The sequence below is a fragment of the Coregonus lavaretus genome, assembly GCF_964263955.1.
Source record: "Coregonus lavaretus genome assembly, chromosome: 20".
In the NCBI taxonomy this organism is placed as follows: Eukaryota; Metazoa; Chordata; class Actinopteri; order Salmoniformes; family Salmonidae; genus Coregonus; species Coregonus lavaretus.
The window spans coordinates 32,995,068-33,016,190 of record NC_140007.1 but is presented as its reverse complement, the minus strand read 5'-3'; the positions used below and the strand labels follow the sequence as shown (position 1 = coordinate 33,016,190).

At 44.0% G+C, this 21,123-nt stretch overlaps 1 pseudogene across 1 annotated transcript; it reads left to right on the top strand.

The window, feature by feature from the left end:
* Nucleotides 1-2,960: 2,960 nt before the first annotated feature.
* LOC311148132 (transmembrane and death domain protein 1-like) lies at nt 2,961-20,219 on the top strand (annotated as a pseudogene). Its single transcript has 6 exons — nt 2,961-3,036; nt 3,349-3,523; nt 3,999-4,124; nt 6,704-6,787; nt 18,835-18,907; nt 20,211-20,219. The product of its transcript is annotated as a transmembrane and death domain protein 1-like (transcript).
* The last annotated feature ends 904 nt before the right edge of the window (nt 20,220-21,123 follow it).

The window sequence follows — 21,123 nt, the reverse complement described above, 5'->3', positions numbered from 1 at the left end:
TGTATGTGTGTGTGTGTGTGCATGTGTGTGTGCATGCATGTGTGCGTGTGTGTGTGTGTGTGTGTGTGTGTGTGTGTGTGTGTGTGTGTGTGTGTGTGTGTGTGTGTGTGCGTGTGTGTGTGCGTGTGTGGGGGAGGGGGATCAGTATCAAAGCTCCTAAGCAGGTGTGCAGAGCAGTAGAGGGATGGTGATGGTGTTGAGGGGTGTTTGGTTCCTTCAGGAGGGGGCTCTGAGGCAGCGGTGGTGGGGAGTGCCTTGGAGGTGGTAGGGCTTTGTGAGAGATGACAGAGCCAGCCAGAGCAAGCACTCAGGCATGCCTATGATTGTGTGCCAGAGAGAGGCCAGGTTCTCCTCCCTGCATGCCTGGAGCCCTGGAGCCCTAAAGCAGTTACAGGGCAGGTCTGGCCTCGCTCTAGATCAGACTCAGGCTGACAGGGAGAGGCCAAGTTACACTCCCTGCTCTGCTCTGCTCTACTCCCTGTCCCTGCCACCCCCTCACCCTCACCCTCTTCACCCTAACCCCCCTACACCTATTGACTGGAGTTATAAATCACTCAGGGCTCTAACTGCTGCAGCACCCAGGTGCCAGGCCAAGCTCTCCAACCCTCTATTCTCAGTGGTTCTGCATAATCCGGAAGCCGTGAGAAAGGGTGTGTTGCTGCAGTTTTGTTCTCCTTAATAGGAGAGAGGGAGGGATAATGAAATGTGTTAACTATCCTAAACAAAGTTACCTCTATTGTTAATTTGACATAACTTTTGTTTATTTAGTTTCAGACTGCTGCTGGAGCCCTACTGTATCTGCAAGAACATTCTGTGCATTCTATCCTTCATTCCACCGGAGTCTGTCTTTATCTAACCAGATTTCAGTGAAGTGAAGTGTAAGAGACATGGAACTCGAGCCTCGCAACCTAACTGAGCAATGGAGTCCATTTCCAAAGTTCTGCTGCAAGCAGTAATACGTCTAATAATTTACACCCAACAATATCAATGGAAAGTGTGTATTGTGTATGTTGATTGTGCTCTGGAAGGAATGTTATTGCACCTTACAATAGCTGCTGATGTAAAAGGGGCTTTATAAATACATTTGATTGATTGCTAATTTAATGTTCATCATAAATGTAAATGTTTTGTAACCTGATAAAAATTCTTATTCCGTCTCTTTGTTTGCTGAAGGGCCTAAATATATTCTGTCTCTGATCCTGTCCTTTTTGCAAGAGCTGCTCAAATACTAAACAACATTTCCACAAATTTACATTCAGCGATTTACAGCACCCACGCACTTTGGTGTAACACACCAGATCTCAATGCCACAACATGTTTTTTCATTAGCTGACAGGGACCATCCGAGACCAGCCCACACACAAACACACAATGCTAAAGTTCAGCCAATGAAGTTGAGCTGAGAGGCCTCAGAGTAACTGCCAAGTTCTATTATCTATTCAGAATGTGCTACACAGACTAACCTCTCCGCAAAACAATGATTATAAATGTAGCGCTACTTGAGATGCATCTCTGGCGAATGCCAAATGGCACCCTTATTTCTACACAGTGCACTACTTTTGACAGTAGCCCTATGGGCCCTGGTCAAAGGTAGTGCACTATAAGGGAGAGTATGGTAAGTTGAGAAATGTTCAACATTTAGCATCACTCTGTCAAGGGAAATATAGTATTCTTTCTAACAAAGATATCTACATTTATTTCAGGACGTTGTTTATCCCTGGAAATAATTAGAATTAAAGTAAACATTACAGTTTTGAAAACATAGCTTGTCCAAAAAAGTGGTCTCTTGGCACAACTTTCCCCGGTACAGATTCAGGGTCAGAGTTAAGCCGCCTAAAAATGTCTGTACTGAATGTAATATTACCACTACCTTTTAAAAACCATACAAGTATTTATTTCCCAAACACAAAATTATTAATTTTGTGTATGGTTTCCTAGAAGCAAGGGTGGCTAAACGTACCCCTTTGGCTCAACTTATCCCCCTCTCCCCTAGGGAACAGGGTGCCATTTGTAACCGTTTAATGTCCGCTGACCCCCTGGTGTACTGTGGGTAGTTGTTTGTGTTTTGATTATTCTATTTCAAACCCAATGAAAATGTGTCCTTATATACTGAACTGGAGTGGAACAAGTCTCATATGTAACCTTTGGTCTTTCAAAGAGTAATGTGTTCTCTAAGATTAAAGCTGAAAGTCACTAGCTGCAGGTTTTCCACCAGGCCTGGTCAGGCTAAAGCTTTTATGTTCAATAGTATTTGGAATAAAGCAAAGCACTACATCTGGGGTTTTTTTATCCTGTGCCCTTTGCTACGGTAGTGGCATTTGTTTGTTTTGGTTGTGTTTTAATCAATTCCCCTTTGGGGAGCTTTTAAATAAAATACAAATAAAAAAATGAATCCAAAAAGCAAAGCAACAGATTTTCAGCCCAGGGTTACCCCTGTGGCTCCTCTCATTAAAACCATAAATGCACCCTCCTGCTCTCATTAGCATGGAAGCATTTTCTGCAGGCCTCAAACAAAGTCTGAGCAACTAAACGACGACAGGCTTTCATGTACAATGTTGTTGTACACAGAGACAGCAACGCTAGGCTGTCAAACGCACAAAAACCCACAGAACAGGAGGAGATTGCTGGCTTTGCTGAAGCAAGGATATGATTGGTAAAGTAATCTACTGCCTGTCTTCCTGTCTATGTGGAGGTGGACACCAAACATCAACAAAACATGAATAGCTTAATTTTCTGTGTTGTGAACAAAATGCCAATCACCATTGACAGACTCAAAGACATCTTTCTCTCATACAGTGTTGAACAGTTCCTACATAGAACAGAGAATGTTACTCACTGTTCCATTGTCTTATGACTATGATTTCCGGATCACTGCAATGGTTTGAAAATAGCTTCTACTGTAGCCAGGGAGCACCTCCTGCACTGTAAGGGGATTGGACACTAGTACTGCTACAGTAGTCATGCCAGTCAGGGGAGCTCTCTCACTTCCCTTCCTGCTCCTCCTGAGCCCCAGCCCGAGCCTAGGGGAAGACACAGGTTATAACCTAAGATGTTCCAAACAGCTGTTACCATGCTAATGAGAAAATCTGTTGGAAAACTCGTCTTCAGTTATAATGACTCTATTTAATTGTCATTGTCAAAGAGAGGGAAATTAGTTCTCATCACACATAGAGTACTTTCTAATTGGTAGCAAGTTATACCCCTACCTGACATGATGATAATTAGCACTAGATTTACTCAAATCTGTTCCTGTAATGACATACCTGTAGGCTTTGTCGCAATGGTTATATCATAGCATAGCATTAATGCACCATGCACCCCCCTATGCACTCCAACGCACCTCCACAGTGGCCAAGGACATGGGTGTTCACCAACTGGGTCGTCTGGTGGAGCTGCTGACCTCCAGGGAGTGTGAGAACCACCTCTCTGCCCTGTCCCACCCAAAACATCTTCCAGCAGCTGGACCATCTCTCACTGGAGAACAACCAACTGGACCTCCAGAAGAGAGTCAAGACAGACACTAGTACAGCAACGCTGACAGTACATCACAACGAATAGCTCAGCTGTGTCTGCACCATACATTTACTGTACTTAGAGTCTTAGAGCAATGCAGCAATCAAAGGGCGTAGCTATCTGTCCATATCTGTATTGAGGAATGTACTTACTACGACTGTGATAGGTGGTTGTCTCACCTAGTTATCTTAAGATGAATGCACTAACTGTAAGTCACTCTGGATAAGAGCATCTGCTAAATTACTAAAATGTAAATGTAAAATGTAGCTGAATACACAACATGCTCTGCTCTAACCCAACACTAATATGGGTTTATCATAAAGTGAGGCACTCAATGAGATTGTTGTTTATCCCAGTCTGTGAGGACTCAGAGGAGAGTGAGCTGTCTGTTCCTCCTGTGTCCTGCTCTGTTTGCCTGTTCCTAGTTAGCTGCAGCAGCGTGGCTGGGCCTGCTGTCTGACAGCCATATTCTGTGTGTTTACCAGAGAGGGACAGTGAGGCTCAGTGCCGGACAACTCTGACAGACTTGCTGCTGAAGGACGGAGAACAGACATACTACGACAGGCTGTCTCGTGCCCTGCAACACTTCGGACGGACGGACATCGCCATAGGTCAGACACAGACGGACGGACGGATTGACAGACAGTCATGCCAGTCAGGGGATACAAACACAGAACTAATGATGTCTCATTGAAAGCAATCAAAGATATGGGATTCAGCTGCCAGAGTAGAACAACACGATAAGTTAACTTGAACATTTGATTTGGACATGATTTCACCTAACAAGGCTTCAATGACAATGTCTACATAATTACCTCATTACAACAAGATCCGTTTTAATTAGAATTTCAAAAATTGCATATTTTGCACAATGCCTGTCTCTGGCATGTGGTGGGGTCCAGTGTGGAAGAGACTCCACAGTCGAGTACCGATGGATCCGAGGTGGTGTACATGATCTGACAGAGGACTCAGTGGAGCTGACACCACATTCACTACAAACCATCTGCTCCTTTCATCATCATCAGAGAGAGAGAGAGAGAGAGAGAGAGAGAGAGAGAGAGAGAGAGAGAGAGAGAGAGAGAGAGAGAGAGAGAGAGAGAGAGAGAGAGAGAGAGAGAGAGAGAGAGAAGAAAGAAAGAAAGAAAGAAAGAAAGAAAGAAAGAAAGAAAGAAAGAAAGAAAGAAAGAAAGAAAGAAAGAAAGAAAGAAAGAAAGAAAGAAAGAAAGAAAGAAAGAAAGAAAGAAAGAAAGAAAGAAAGAGAAAGAGAGAGAGAGGGTCGATAGAGAGAGAGCGAGCGATAGAGAGAGAGAGGGTAGATAGAGATAGAGATAGAGAGTGAGACAGAGAGTGAGAGGGAGAGGGGGTAAAGCGAGGGGGATGGAGAGCGAGACAGAGACATAGAGAGTATGAGAGAGAGATAAACAGAGAGAGATAAACAGAGAGAAAATGATAAAAGCGTGACAGCCCAAGAACATCCCTTTAGTCAATACTGTGTATGAAAGCAATTTATTTTAGAATCAGAATGAATGTGTGGAATCTGTGGATACAAAAAACACCAATTACCCTGGACCTGATTGCAATTAGGAATAAATCCACTTTTACACAGAAACTTGGTCTGTTTGTTTAAATTCTTTATGCAAGTCAAAAAGAGATCAGCTGCTGTATTGCTGAACTAATTGTATTTACAGTACATAGGCATGCTTAGTTCATGTCCATTAACTTATGGAGGGAACCCAACACATGTTGGTGCAATTTTAAGCCAGCATATCCCGAAAATATTTTTGGTATCACAGATCAAAACTTAATTGGGATGAAGAATGTTTAACATGCTTTGTACATTTTTATCACAAACAATTTTTTTGAAAATCATAATGCAAGTGGCCATTTTAGGCCTATACATGCCTCCTGTAAGACCCTGTGATCTGTGAACCATACTTGGTAAAGACAACACCTTGGTGTATTCTGAAATAAATACAATGTTTCAGATTAATTTATTGAACATTACAAATATTATTAATGTCTCAAAAGTACCCTTTTTGATTTTGTTTATTTTTAGACATATTGAAATTATAAAATGTATGCATCGAAATTGACATTATAGGTAATTAACCAATCACAGTCCTCCTGTAGGATTGCACATTCAGCAAATCACCAGCAGAGGGAGTTCCCTTTGAACACATTTTCCTATTTACTGTGTTGGTGGTACTCATAAAATTAATCATAACTTTAAAAGTAGCAAAGAGCGCACTCTGGAAATGTGATGTTCTTGTAGAGTATATTGTTTAAAACAATATGTCTAAAAATGAACTAAATAAAAAAGGATATGAATATTAATAGCTTTAATGTTGAATAAATTCATGTGTTGATTGTATTTCAGAATGTAGCGATACTCCATATTTTAGAGCACACTATAACGAGTATAATGACACCAAGATGTTGTCCGTATCATATACGGTTCACAGATAATTGGGTCTGACAAAAGGCATGTACACTCTTAGAAAAAAAGTGCTATCTAGAACCTAAAAGGTTTTTTTGGCTGTCCCCATAGGAGAACCCTTTGAAGAACCCTTTTGGGTTCCATGTAGAACCCATTCCACAGAGGGTTCTACATGGAACCCAAAAGGGTTCTACCTGAAACCAAAAAGGGATCTACCTGGAACAAAAAACGGTTCTCCTATGGGGACAGCCGAATAACCCTTTTGGAACCCTTTTATCTAAGAGTGCATAGGTCTAAAAAGGGCCTAAAATGTCCGCTTTTATCATAATTTTCACAAAAAAAGGTTTGTGTTACAAATTTCAAAAGCATATCAAACATCCTTCATCCCAATTAAGTTTTTATGTGAGAATTGTCTGAACAATCTAAGATAGCAAAAGTATATTCGGGCTATACTGGCATGGATTTGTCCGTTGGAGCTCTTGACATTGAGTGCAATACAACATTTATCCATTGTTACATGTACACCAATATACACTGTCTCTCTGTCTCCCTACAAATCTACTGTAGCAGGCATAAAGAGACGCCTAAGCGGAGTTCCCACTTCGGTTTTTCAGGGGAAATGGAAGTTAGGTTGAAAATACTGTATCCCTAAACAACGGAAGTTTGTGTTTTCTGGTGACTCCACATAGGCTAATAGATTATAGACGGGAATGTCTAACCATTCAAAGCACCAATGCTCTGATGTTCTTTCAGAGGTGGGGAAGAACATCAACCAGGACAAACCCTGAGTATGAAGAAGTATGTGGAGGAGTACCATCAGAGAGTCAGCTCCATAAGGTTCAGTCAGAGACAGAGAAACATCATGTTTACACACAGCCCCAAGCAAGGCATGGTAAGGTCTAGAGCCGCAGGTTATATAATGGACACATAATGTATATGTATAGATGACATGTAATGTCTAGATAATGTGATGGTCATGTATGAGCCCTTGCAGATAATCTCTACACTGTACTGTGAAGGAAATTCATTGAACAAAATATTTGGTTGCACTAGCTGGGAAGTGGACAGCCATCCAATTTATTACTAATAATAAGCATCATCCCGTCACTTTGAGGATGATGTTTCCCATGACACCTCACTTTGAAGAACTACTTTTCCCAGGACACCTGCAAATTCAAAAATGCAATCATCACCTATCAAAAAAGATTCTGGAGATTCTCACAGGCACCAAGGCCAAGTTCTCACAGGCATGGAGGCCAAGTTAAAACTTGAAAAAATAGGTGTCTGATTCTCCTCTGATTTGACTTTACTCTCCAGTGCTTTTGTTGAGTGGTTGTTTGTCACTGTCAGTAAAGGCATCTGTTGTTGTGCTTTTCTTGATTGGCTGACAGTAAGATATCTGTTGTTGTGACGTTGTTGATTGGCTGGCAGTAAAGGGATTGGTTGTTCTGCTGTTGTTAATTGGTTGACAGTAAGAAATATGACAGTAAGAAATATGTCAATGAGGGACCTGACGTGGAGTGATCTGGAGCTAGTGGTGGAGAGGGCTCCTGTCCAGCCGTACCAGCGGAGCTTGACTGACGTTGTATGGCCCCTGGTGTAAGGGGTCCTGCTAGGCTTCGCCGGGGCCTTCCTCATGGGGGTACCCATCCTCCTCTTCCTCCTGCACATCTCTATTCCACCTCTCTAACAAGACCAGGGGACAGTCATCATCATCACATCAAGCCAGAAACACACGGCTATGGCTGGAGATGTGACATCAGCAGAAATGGCCCCCCATAAAAATGGCCACCCATAAAGTAACTTGGAAAGGTCAAGGGATTCAAGCCAGGGTGCTCTTGCCAAGTCAAGACAATGATCCACTGGGGTACACATAAAGAACTGAAGAGAGAATTTAAATAAAAAAAGATATCATGAAGAACTGAAAAAGTGTTGCTACTGCTTTCTATATTGCTGCCCTGAAGTTAACAGGCGCTATCAACAAAGATCAGTGGGAAAAGGTTGTGATGGACTACTTTCTGGAGGACGATCGTGCCATACTGACTCTCTCTGAATCTGAAAATGAATCAGACGATGAGGAAATCCCTGATTTAGATTTTTTTAAATTCATTGAACCAGACATTGTAGAGTCTTCGGATGACAGTGATGGGGAAGAAGCGGCGATCAACGGTGTTGTTGTCACGGAATAAGTTGACCGAGTGGAAGCAGAGAGATGATTGCCAAATGTGGAGAGAGTTCAAAGAGAACACAGAACGCTGTTGTATTAATCTTCAAACTAAGGGCAAAGATGGCATCCATGACAGAGAGGGAGAAGCGTTCATCCATGTATACGGATAAGAGTCTAGCTACATTTTCAGATATTATACGTTTCTAATCTAAAGTCATTTTCATTGCAAGTTAATGCGTACTGTTAGCTAGCTGGCTAACGTTAGCTGGCTGGCTCGCTAGCTAACGTTATGTGTATAATCTGTGTAGTAATATTATTCATATCTCAGAAATCCATTTGCATTGCTAGTTATAGCCTAATGTTAGCTAGCTAGCTAACCTATTTGGTTAGCTTAAGCTACCTGCAGATTCATGCATGGTGCATGCTAGTATTGCCGTGTTCAAAACAACTGGGAACTCTGAAAAATACGAGGTCAAATCAAGACGTCAGTGATCTTCAAGTCGGAAACTCAGAGCTCTAGAAAGAGTCCCAAGTTCCCGAGTTGGAATTCTGAGTTGGATGACCATTCAAATAGATTTTTCAGAGTCAGAGCTCATTTTTTCTCTAAGTTCCCAGTTGTTTTGAACGCACTGATGTCGGAAGTGGGAGATTTCCAAGTTCCCAGTTGTTTTGAACGCGCCATTAGAGTTGTGATTATGGTTAATTGTTTAGCTAGCTAGATACAGTGCATTCGGAAAGTATTCAGACCCCTTGACTTTTTCCACATTTTGTTGCATTACAGCCTTATTCTAAAATTGATTAAATTGTTTTTTCCTCATCAATCTACACACAATACCCCATAATCACAAAGCAAAAACAGGTTTATAGAAATGTTAGCAAATTCATTAAAAATAAAAAAACATAAATATTAAATTTACATACACTACAAGTTTGGACACACCTACTCATTCAAGGGTTTTTCTTTATTTTTACTATTTTTTACATTGTAGAATAATAGTGAAGACATCAAAACTATGAAATAGCGTTGTTGTTCACTAGTTTACTCCAATTGGGGAAGGGGTGGTGGGGTTGGAAAGTAATGAAGGGAAATATAATTTAAAAAAGGATATGTGTGTGTGTATGGATGTATGTATATATGTATGTATGTATATATATGTGTGTGTATGTGTGTGTGTGTGTGTGTGTAATTTTTTTTTTTTTTTATAAAAAATCTGAAATAACACATATGGAATCATGTAGTAACCAAATTGTTTTTAAACAATTCTAAATATATTGAATACTTGAGATTCTTCAAATAGCCACCCTTTGCCTTGATGACAGAATTGCACAGTCTTGGCATTCCCTCAACCAACTTCACCTGGAATGCTTTTCCAACAGTCTTGAAGGAGTTCCCACATATGCTGAGCACTTGTTGGCTGGTTTTCCTTCACACTGCAGTCCGACTCATCCCAAACCATCTCAATTGGGTTGAGGTTGGGGGATTGTGGAGGCCAGGTCATCTGATGCAGCACTCCATCACTCTCCCTCTTGGTAAAATAGTCCTTACAAAGCCTGGAGGTGTGTTGGGTCATTGTCCCACTAAGCCCAAACCAGATGGGATGGTGTACCGCTGCAGAATGCTGTGGTAGCCATGCTGGTTAAGTGTGCCTTGAATTCTAAATAAATCACAGACAGTGTCACCAGCAAAGCACCTGCACATCATCACACCTCCTCCTCCATGTTTTATGGTGGGAAATATACATGCGGAGATCATCCGTTCACCCACACCGCATCTCACAAAGACACGGCGGTTGGAACCAAAAATCTCATATTTGGACTCCAGACCAAAAGGACACATTTCCACCAGTCTAATGTCCATTGCTTGTGTTTCTTGGCCCAAGCAAGTCTCTTCTTCTTACTGGTGTCGTTTAGTAGTGGTTTCTTTGCAGCGATTTGACCATGAAGGCCAGATTCACACAGTCTCCTCTGAACAGTTGATGTTGAGATGTGTCTATTACTTGAACTCTGTGAAGCATTTATTTGGGCTGCAATTTCTGAGGCTGGTAACTCTAATTAACTTATCCTCTGCAGCAGAGGTAACTCTGGGTCTTCCATTCCTGTGGCGATCCTCATGAGAGCCAGTTTCATCATAGCGCTTGATGTTTTCTGCGACTGCACTTGAAGAAACGTTCAAAGTTCTTGAAATGTATTGACTGACCTTCATGTCTTAAAGTAATGATGGACTGTCGTTTCTCTTTGCTTATTTGAGCTGTTCTTGCCATAATATGGACTTGGTCTTTTACCAAATAGGGCTATCTTCTGTATACCCCTACTACCTTGTCACAACACAACTGATTGTCTCAAACGCATTAGAGGGAAAGAAATTCCACAAATTAACTTTTAACGAGGCACACCTGTTAATTGAAATGCATTCCAGGTGACTACCTCATGAAGCTGGTTGAGAGAATGCCAATAGTGTGCAAAGCTGTCATCAAGGCAAAGAGTGGCTATTTGAAAATCTCAAATATAAAATATATTTTGATTTGTTTAACACTTTTTTGGTTACTACATAATTCCATATGTGTTATTTCATAGTTTTGATGTCTTCACTATTACTCTACAATATGGAAAATAGTAAAAATAAAGAAAACCCTTTAATGAGTAGGTGTGTCCAAAGTTTTGACTTCTACTGTAAGTATTCAGACCCTTTACTCAGTACATTGTTGAAGCACATTTGGCAGCGATTACAGCCTCAAGTCTTCTTGGGTATCACGCTAGACCCGATCCCCCGGTACAAAGACCGGGGCCTCACTGCGGTGGAGGTCAGCATTGGCCTTCTGGCGACACACGGCACACTGGAGGTGGACGTGGGCAGCGTTCCACGTCTCCTCCGCGCACCAAAACCAGTTATCCACTGCAGGAGCTTCGGTCTGGCTCTGATGCCACGGTGCCAGGACCGGCTGATAACCTAAAACACACTGAAATGGAGATAGGTTAGTGGAGGAGTGGCGGAGAGAGTTCTGGGCATATTCGGCCCATGGCAAGAACACCGACCACTCCCCCGGCTGGTCCTGGCAGTAGGACCGCAGGAACCTACCTACATCCTGATTCACCGGTTCCACCTGCCCATTAGACTCGGGGTGAAACTCAGAGGTCAGGCTGACCGAGACCCCCAGACGTTCCATGAACGCCTTCCAGACCCTGGACGTAAACTGGGGACCCCAGTCAGACACTATGTCCTCTGGCACCCCGTAGTGCCGGAAGACGTGAGTAAACAGGGCTTCCGCAGTTTGCAGGGCCGTGTGGAGACCGGGCAGAGGAAGGAGGCGGCAGGCTTTAGAAAAGCGGTCCACAACGACCAGAATGGTGGTGTTACCCTGAGAGAGGGGAAGATCAGTGAGGAAGTCAATTGTTAAGTGGGACCATGGCCGTTGTGGAACTGGTAAGGGATGTAACTTACCCGCTGGACGGTGCCTGGGTGCCTTACTCTGGGCGCACACTGAGCAGGAGGACACATACACCCTCACGTCCTTAGCCAAGGTAGGCCACCAGTACTTACAGGTCAGGCAGCGGACTGTACGGCCGATACCTGGGTGACCAGAGGAGGGGGACGTGTGTGCCCAATTGATAAGACGATCAAGGACAAGAGACGGCACGTACCGCAACCCAGCTGGGCGCTGAGGTGGAGATGGCTCTGTGCGTAACGCCCGCTCTATGTCCGCGTCCACCGCCCATACTACCGCCGCCACAATGCAGGAGGCCGGGAGTATGGGGGTGTTGTTTATGGGCCTCTCCTCTGTGTCGTACAGCCGTGACAGTGCGTCTGCCTTCACGTTCTTAGTGCCTGGTATGTATGACAGCGTGAAATCAAACCGGGTGAAGAACAAGGACCACCTGGCCTGGCGAGGGTTCAGCCTCCTCATTGCCTGGATGTACTCCAGGTTACAGTGGTCATTCCAGACGAGGAAAGGATGTTACGCCCACTCGAGCCAGTGCCTCCACGCGGTCAGGGCTCTGACAACAGCCAACAGCTCCCGATCACCAATGTCGTAGTTCTGCTCCGCCGGGCTGAGATTCTTAGAGAAGAAGGCACAGGGGCGGAGCTTGGGTGGCGTGCCTGAGCGTTGTGATAGGACAGCGCCTATCCCTACCTCGGACGCATCCACCTCCACTACGAATGGTAATGATGGATCGGGAGGGGCCAGTACCGGGGCTGAGGTGAACAGAGCCCTCAGGTTACTGAAAGCCCTGTCAGCCTCAGCAGACCAGTGAAGCCGGGACGGTACACCCTTCAACAGAGAGGTGATGGGAGCACTGCACCTCCTTTATCGTGGTTGGAGTCGGCCAATTACGCACGGCTGAAATGCGGTCTCCCTCCACCTCCACACCTGAGGTTGTGATGTGGTATCTGAGGATGGAGACGGTCTGTTGGAAGAACAGACACTTTTCTGCCTTGGCATATAGGTAATTCTCCAACAGTCGGCCCAGCACTCTGCGAACCAGGGACACATGCTCGGCACGCGTAGTGGAATACACCAGAACGTCATCGATAGACCACCACACCGCGACCAAGCATGTCCCGAAACACCTCGTTCACAAAGGACTGGAAGACTGATGGAGCATTCATCAACCTGTACGGCATCACCAGGTATTCATAATACCCCGTGGTTGTGCTGAATGCTGTCTTCCACTCATCCCCTTCCCGGACACACACCAGGTTGTACGCACTCCGGAGATCTAATTTTGTGAAGAAGCGCGCCCCATGCATTGATTTGATAACAGAAGAGATGAGGAGTAGAGGGTAACTATAGCGAATGGTAGTTTGATTAAATGCCCGGTAATCAATGCAAGGGCGCAGACCTCCGTCTTTCTTCTTCACGAAAAATAAAGGGTAGGCGAAGTGGAGGGACGTATGAACCCCTGCCGCAGGGACTCGGCGACGTATGTCTCCAGAGCCTCTGTTTCAGCCTGCGACAGGGGATATACATGACTCCTGAGAGGCACAGCGTCTAACCTGAGGTTTATCGCACAATCCCCCGACCGATGGGGTGTTAATTTGGTCGCCTGCGTTCTCCCAGATCGCTGCACCACCCAGCTCCATCGGAACGTAATCCGGGTTGAAGGGGGGTGAAATGGGCAGGCCCCTTCCAGGACGTCCTCTTGAAGCCAGCAGGTTGTCCAACCGGATGGCCATGTCCAGCAGCTGGTTGAAAGTCAACGTGGTATTCCGGCAGGCTAGCTCCCTTCGGACGTCCTCACGCAGGCTGCATCAGAAGTGGTTGATGAGGGCCCGCTCGTTCCACCCGGACCCAGCCGCTAGAGTTCTAAACTCTGCCTGCCTCAGATGGACCAGAAGCTCGCCCGCCTCTCTACCTTCGGGGGGATGATCAAAGACTGCCCGGAAGAGGTGAGCGAACGCCCCATAGTTGTCCAACTCATCTCCTCCTTCACTCCAGACCGCGTTGGCCCACTCCAGGGCTTTCCCCGAGAGGCAGGAGACGAATGCGGACACCTTCTCCCGCTCCGATGGAGTCGGGCTGATAGTGGAAAAATAGAGGTCCAGCTGCAGGCGGAATCCCTGGCAGCTGGCCGCTGTCCCGTCGTACTCCCTTGGTCGAGATAGGTGAATACCTCTGGGCACTGGGGTGTGGGTGGCTGGATCCGGTCGCTCAGCTGGTCCAGAAGGGTCGGGTCCTCTCCTCTCCAGGCGTTGGACGACCTGGAGAACCTGATCCATCGCTTCGCCCAAGCTGGCTAACATGTTGGAATGCTCCCGGACCCGCTCCACGACTCCAGCCATATTCTCCGCTCCTGCTGACTCCATGCTGTCGGGTGTGTGATTCTGTAGCGGGTGATTTTGGACTGAGTCAGGCGCAGGAGGGTAAATCACAGAATAAATGGTTTATTCGGCAATCCAACGGTACGCAGCAATGCGTAAAACACTATAGTGCGGTAAAACGGCGCACTGGAGAAAACAAGGCACACAGGTGAATATCCCAGCGATACAAAATACAATATAGCTCCACCGAGCTATAATAACCTCCACAATAAACAATCACACACAAAGACATGGGGGGCAGAGGAAATACATATACTGTACTTTACATTTACATTTACATTTTAGTCATTTAGCAGACGCTCTTATCCAGAGCGACTTACAGTTAGTGAATACATATTTTTTTTATACTGGCCCCCCGTGGGAATCGAACCCACAACCCTGGCGTTGCAAACGCCATGCTCTATCAACTGAGCTACATCCCTGCCGGCCATTCCCTCCCCTACCCTGGACGACGCTGGGCCAATTGTGCGCCGCCCATGAGTCTCCCGGTCGCGGCCGGCGGCGACAGAGCCTCATGAGGGGATATGGACCAGGTGTGTGTAATAATCAAGATAAAACAAATGGAATGATGAGATGAGGCACGGCAGAGGCTAGAAGGCCGGTGACGACGAATGCCAAAGCCTGTCCGAACAAGGAGAGGAGGCAGCTTTGGAGGAAGTCGTGACAATTTCACTGTAACATTTACACCTTCTGTGTCCTGTGCATGTGACAAATAAACTTAGATTATATTTGATATAGTGTGTGTTTACCAGAGACGGTAATGTGAAGAACTCTTTGGTTGTTTACTATACTACCTTATTCACTCTGTTTAGCACATGGCCTCATATGTTAATCCGTAAAGAGATGGGTGGGGCTAAGGCTTAAGAGGGTGTGAACGATGCTGAATGGGTCTAGACAAAGAAGAGCTCTCAAGTAGGTGTACCAAAACATTCACAGCCATTTTCTCAAAAGTGGGGTTACAAGTTTATCAACTTTCAAAGCAGAATTACTTTCCCATGGTTTCTCAAATGCAGTGTATGATATACCATTTTCTAGCTCTTAGTCTCTACTTTTATCCAATGTAAAAAAAACACTATTTAAAAATGTGCTACATAGGATCGAATGCAGGTGGTGGGTCACATATGTGAAAAATATACTCATTCTAGATCAGGGCTGGAGAGCTACTGTCCTGTTGGTTTTCACTCTAGCCCTAATCTAGCGCACCTGATTCTAATAATTAGCTGCAATAACCAGCATTATTTTAATACACCATTAACAATAAATAATGTCCTATAATACTAATATTAATCCAAGCACTGCTATCCCCGGTAGCCAATAAATAATGTCCTATAATACTAATATTAATCCAAGCACTGCTATGCCCAGTAGCCAGCCAGCCCCTTGTCCTCCAACCAATGCAGCTGGACAATGGCTTTGTACTAGACCGTTCCTAATTATGATACAAGACGATAATGATAAAACACTTTCCGATAAACGACTAATAATCCATGCTGTGTTTGGTGAGGTAATAAACATTAGCACCTTGCCAGTGGTTAGATGAGATGAGTGGTGTGACTGTGACAGATGCGTTGGAACCGTTGGAACCCATCCCTCACACCAAAGGTGTTCCAGTGTTCCTCTGACAGACATGCCACTTCCTATCTCCCTCCCGGTGACGGGCGGTACCGTGCCCGCCTTTACCTCCCAGTGGCGGTGACGGCGGTGTGCCCGTCTGGCATTGAGGAGCAACTAATTACAAAGCCTGCCGCCTTTTCCCTGGAGTCTGTCTGCCCGTCCATACCTCCACAGGCAGTCCTATCCCAAACACTAATAATAATGACAATGCTAGCAGACAATGAAACACAGCTTGGCAGTGACAACGACATGGCAGCCTCTCTGAGAGACAAAGAGACAGAGTTCAAATGGAAAATAAGAAACTAGCTATTAGGCCCACAGAAAGAACAACTGTATTGTGTAGGTGTGTAAACTGTAGGCCTAGAGTAGCTGGGACCTAGATGTTGCAAAGCTGAACATGACATGGATTCCATTTCATAGAAATGTCTAGTAGTTATGGTGCAAACTCAAACTGCATGGCAGCACGCCATTGTCTTAAAGCAACCATTCTAATTCATTACATGCAATGTAACATTTTGCTTGCAACAAAACCTTTCACATACAGAACACTGCTGAGACAAACACTTTCAGAATAGCCCAACAGTAGGCTACCCTCGCAGCACTGAAGTGCTTAGTGCTTAGTGCATCCATACTTTCTATAGTTCTTATATACAGTAAATTAACTAATTACTTAATTATGCAAGTGCATCCTAATGTGCTTCAGGAAGCAGGCAGCTCAGATTAATAGTGCTACTAAGCAGCAATTAAAGGCAATTAGTTCATGAATCAACATCTAAACAAATTATAGTTTGTTAGAGTCGGAGCTGTGTGTGTGTGTGTGTGTGTGTGCAGAGCACTAAGAGGCCAAGAGGGCATGGATGTAGAACATATTGCAGAAGTCAAAGGGAGAATGTTGAAGTTTGACAACAAGTTATCACAACTAGTTTAACTGTGGTGTCTACATGAGGAGACTCCAGATGGTTTTACCACATAGTTATTTTAACACTTTTTCCTATATTGGGAACAAATCAAGCTGATTTGATTAAAAGGGAATGATATTTTCCACATATTTCAAAATGTCTGTCCACAATAACTTTACTTTAAAAAAAGATGGAACCCTAGACCCCAAGAAGGCAAACCCTCTGACAAAACATTATTATTTTTGTGTTCTCTCTATTCTTTCACCCTGAATAATGGTAAGACCCTGGTGGTACTACTGACTATGACAGGCTCAGCACCCGCTGTGGGCTCACCTGTGTTGCAGTAACCAGGGGAGAGGAGAGCTGGTGTTCTCTATGTCTGAGTGAACCACAGACAAGACAACATCCCACCTGGGGCCTGTCTCTCACAGTAGAAACACAGACAGTACAGACACAGTGTGATGTCACACCAGGGTACAATAACTCTCATGTGGTGAAGGATATGAAAACCATAGCTGGGCCCGCTGACACATGCCTGAGAGCACTGTTCCCTCCCAAAAAATTAGTCAATGAGCAAATTTCAGGTCTGCTGAGCACAAACTTGAACATTGTGAAAATTCTGTGCAACTTCCGGCGCGTGTTCACTGAGGCTCTACCTGCTTTAAGTTACAGTTTTAACAGTGGAGAAGTAGGCTATTATCGCTATTTGATCATAATGTAGGCCTACCAGAGTGGCCTACAATAAAAAACAATGGAGAAAATGCACATTACATTACAATTTAACATGGAAATAGCTGTTCTATCAATCAGCCTACAGTAACAGCCAATGTGTGGTGTTCAATGTACAGTAGGCCTACATTCCATGAGACTTTTAGAAAAACACAACATGCAGGGCTTGACATTAACATGTTTATCCACTTGTCCTTCAAGCAAATGTTGTTGTGCTTATTGATGCAAGAAACCACTTTACAAAATAAAATGCATTATTATTCCCATACCATTATTACAGAGAATCAGACCTATTGTGCTAACCTCTGCCTATTGGCTACTTAGCTTTTTCGAGCCTGTCTCAAAATACAACATTGCCCCTTTAAGACAATAAAAAGCTCTTTACCGACTCGCTTTTCAAAGATGTCTAGAAATGTACACGTTTTGTGCTCTTGTAGGAAGCAATCACTCCCCCATTGCTGTCTACAAATGATCTATAACTGGGCTAATAACTCACTAACTAGCTAAGTATATGAACAAATGTGCACAAGTGGCTACATGCAGCTCTCGCTTTGATCTCAAAATAAGCGCATCTACTCACGACCGCTCATGCTGTAAACACAGTCCAGTTAAAGTGAATGGCACAGATCCATATATGGCAATGGTCTATTTGCATATAGGCCTACTGCAGCTCTGATTGGTTATGCCGCACCGGTCTGGGTCTGTGTAGAGTAGGGCTGAGTCCTGTGCGTCAACGCAATAGAATCCTACTCCGATGCGTTCTGACTACAACAAAATCTCTTGCATAGTTTGTTTTGTTTTGTTACGTTGCATTGAAATTGGCTAATATTGCATTGATTTGATCACAATTGCCACAGTAAAGGGAAACTAGAAAGTTGAGTGAAGTTCAATCTCATGCTTCTCTGCATGGGCTGATATTTCTTCTGCATGGCATTCCCAAGGGAGCTGTGCACCCGCACATGTGCGCAGCTTATAGGGAACATTGCCTGAGAGATGGAGATATGAAGATTTTTCAATGCCTTTTACCATGACATTTCAGCAACCTCAAATGTTTAGATTGGAGTATGGTCAATTGTATGATTGGTTGGACATTTGGCTGCATTCCCTCTATCCAAGTTCAGGCCTTGTTCCATGATGAAGTATGCCAAACCTTCATTTCTAAGTTCTCTCATTCAAAGAAGCAATAACATAAGTCACAGTTGGAAAGAGAGAGGAAAATCTGACATCAAATTGACATTTATCTCTGAAGCACAGCAAATGAGAAAGAAGACACTTTTCAGGCACATCCATCCATTCTTATGTAGATCGACTTTATTTTATGATGGTTTCTTGTGGTTATTACCAGCCTGCAGAGGAGAGGTCTTATCAAACAGGATTCTCTATTCTCTGAATAGAGCACATCTGTCTCCTGTCATCGGCTCTGCTCAGCAGAAGGAGTCAGAAATGCTTGTCTGGGATAAAACTAAAGATCAACAGGATGTGAGGCGTGCCGAGGAGATGCTCAGGCTAAGGCTCAGGCTGGGGCTCAGACACAAGAGGCTGGGGTGTCCTTGATGTGCTGAGGGTGGAGAGTACCAGGCGTAGCCAGGCCTCTAGGGTGTGCTTAGTGTCATTAAAAGCTTTAACTTCCTTCCCCTCCCTCCATTTGTATTTCCAGTCATCCTCAGGCCACTGAGGTGCTGCAGCCCCTGCTGGCCCAATCCCCCCGCTCTGCCATCAACAACCTCTCGGTGAGTCCCGACTCCCGCCCACCAACTCACCCCTGGCTCAATACATATCACAGGAAAGAAAGATCACATTTACATGCAGCTTCTTTAAAGACATGCTGTTTTAATCACCTCAACCTCCACTTTTTTTTGCTCCATTCTCTCTCTCTCTCTGCTTTCCTTTGGGGGAATGAGACACTTCATCAAAGTTTTTATCCCTGATCAGACCAGCTGGTTGAGTTTACAGATGAAGCCACAGTGCCCTCCTGTGGTGATGCTTAGTCTCTGCAACAGCTGACAGTGCCTTGACAGGGCAATGATATAAAGCTGACAGTGTGAGGCTTCGAAAACCTGTGATTACTCAGAAGGGTAAAGTACACCTTAACTAATTGATCATCCTATTCTTTATCCAGAATCTCATTTAGTCTTATTGATTTAGTTGTTCTTGGTGTTCTTGATAGGGATTCATTAAATCCTTGTCCAGAAAAAGTATTCATAGCACAATGTGTCCAATCCCAAGATAACCAGCAAGTGTCCATAATAAAAATCTCATTAAAGAGATTCCAACTCAAATAAAACACTGTTCCAAGCTAAAATGTGATACTATACTGTATTTGTGGAAATGGGCCAACTATTCTACCCCAGTTGATTATCAGACTACTGAATACATTTACCCAAATAAGTTAATAAGTCAAAAGATCAGACGTGACCAATACATTACATTCAAACAACATAATGAATCAGCAACAATATAAGTTGTGAATCAGAGTTACAGTAAACAAGTTTGATTTGACAGGCTCTAACATTGAAATACTCTCAGAGAACAACAGACTAGTTACTAGGCCCATCTTCTTCACTTGTTTCACTGGCCAAATGGAAAACAGATTGTACAGTATTGTACATCAAGCTGTGGGCTAATGTCGTGATCGTATAATTGGACGTTAAATAATTAACTGTCCTCTTAACAGAAGCAGCGTCTGTAATTTTATACCTTAATTAATCACCCGGGAAACACTCCATTCTTAGAACCATTTAATTGCCAACAGAGTACTGGAGGGAGACAATAGGCAACATGAATGAATATTAGATATCAGTGGTCAGATGTGCCCCCAGCCAAGACTGTAAATAAACCCTGTCCAAAAGGCGAGGCCTGCGACAGCGTTTTCCTGAAATGGCACAATCAAGATTCATGATCCCCTTGGCTGTAAACTTGCCTGTAAACAAAGCTCCATAGATCTCCCTCTCTCGATGAACCGTAGTCTGTTGATCAATGTCAACCGACTGTTACTTCAATCTCTAGTCGTTTAAGATGTTCTGTCATCCTTAGACGGTGTAGAGAAATTGGGATAACTCTCTGGTTGTATTTAATGGCAGGCTGATACCCAGATTGCCCATATCCCATTTTGGCAGCAGTGGCATCTAATGTCATACCCCCCCCCTCCTTCTGGTTTGCTATATTCAAGTGCTGCACGTTTCAATCTTATTTCTAATGCAAAGGTCAAACCCATCATTTTGCTAAAGAAGGCAGCTCCAAAAGAAGTCTGAGTAACAGTCTACAGAAACAGTCTACTCTCAAGTACCAACAAAAATGTTTTAGACAACAATTCCAAAGCCATATACAAAACAATTTAAATATAGGGCATTCCACATATACAATCTGTCTAATAGTCCTAAAGTGTTTTGAACTGTTTGTGTAAACTGAATTTGGTTCACTCTCTACCCTGTCCCCGGACAATGAATGTGCAGTCCTTATTTATCACACTAATCGAGTGTCTGATCTAATCGAGTGGCTGATCTAATCGAGTGGCTGATCTAATCCAGTGTCTGATCTAATCGAGTGGTTGATCTAATCCAGTGGTTGATCTAATCCAGTGACTGAACTAATCGAGTGAAAGATCTAATGCAGTGGTTGATCTAATCCAGTGGCTGAGCTAATCCAGTGGTTGATCTAATCCAGTGGTTGATCTAATCCAGTGACTGAACTAATCGAGTGAAAGATCTAATGCAGTGGTTGATCTAATCGAGTGTCTGATCTAATCCAGTGGCTGATCTAATCCAGTGGTTGATCTAATCCAGTGACTGAACTAATCGAGTGAAAGATCTAATGCAGTGGTTGATCTAATCCAGTGTCAGAACTATTCCAGTGGTTGATATAATCCAGTGTCTGGTCTAATCCAGTGGCTTGATCTAACCCAGTGGCTGATCTAATCCTGTGGCTGATCTAATCCAGTGGCTTGATC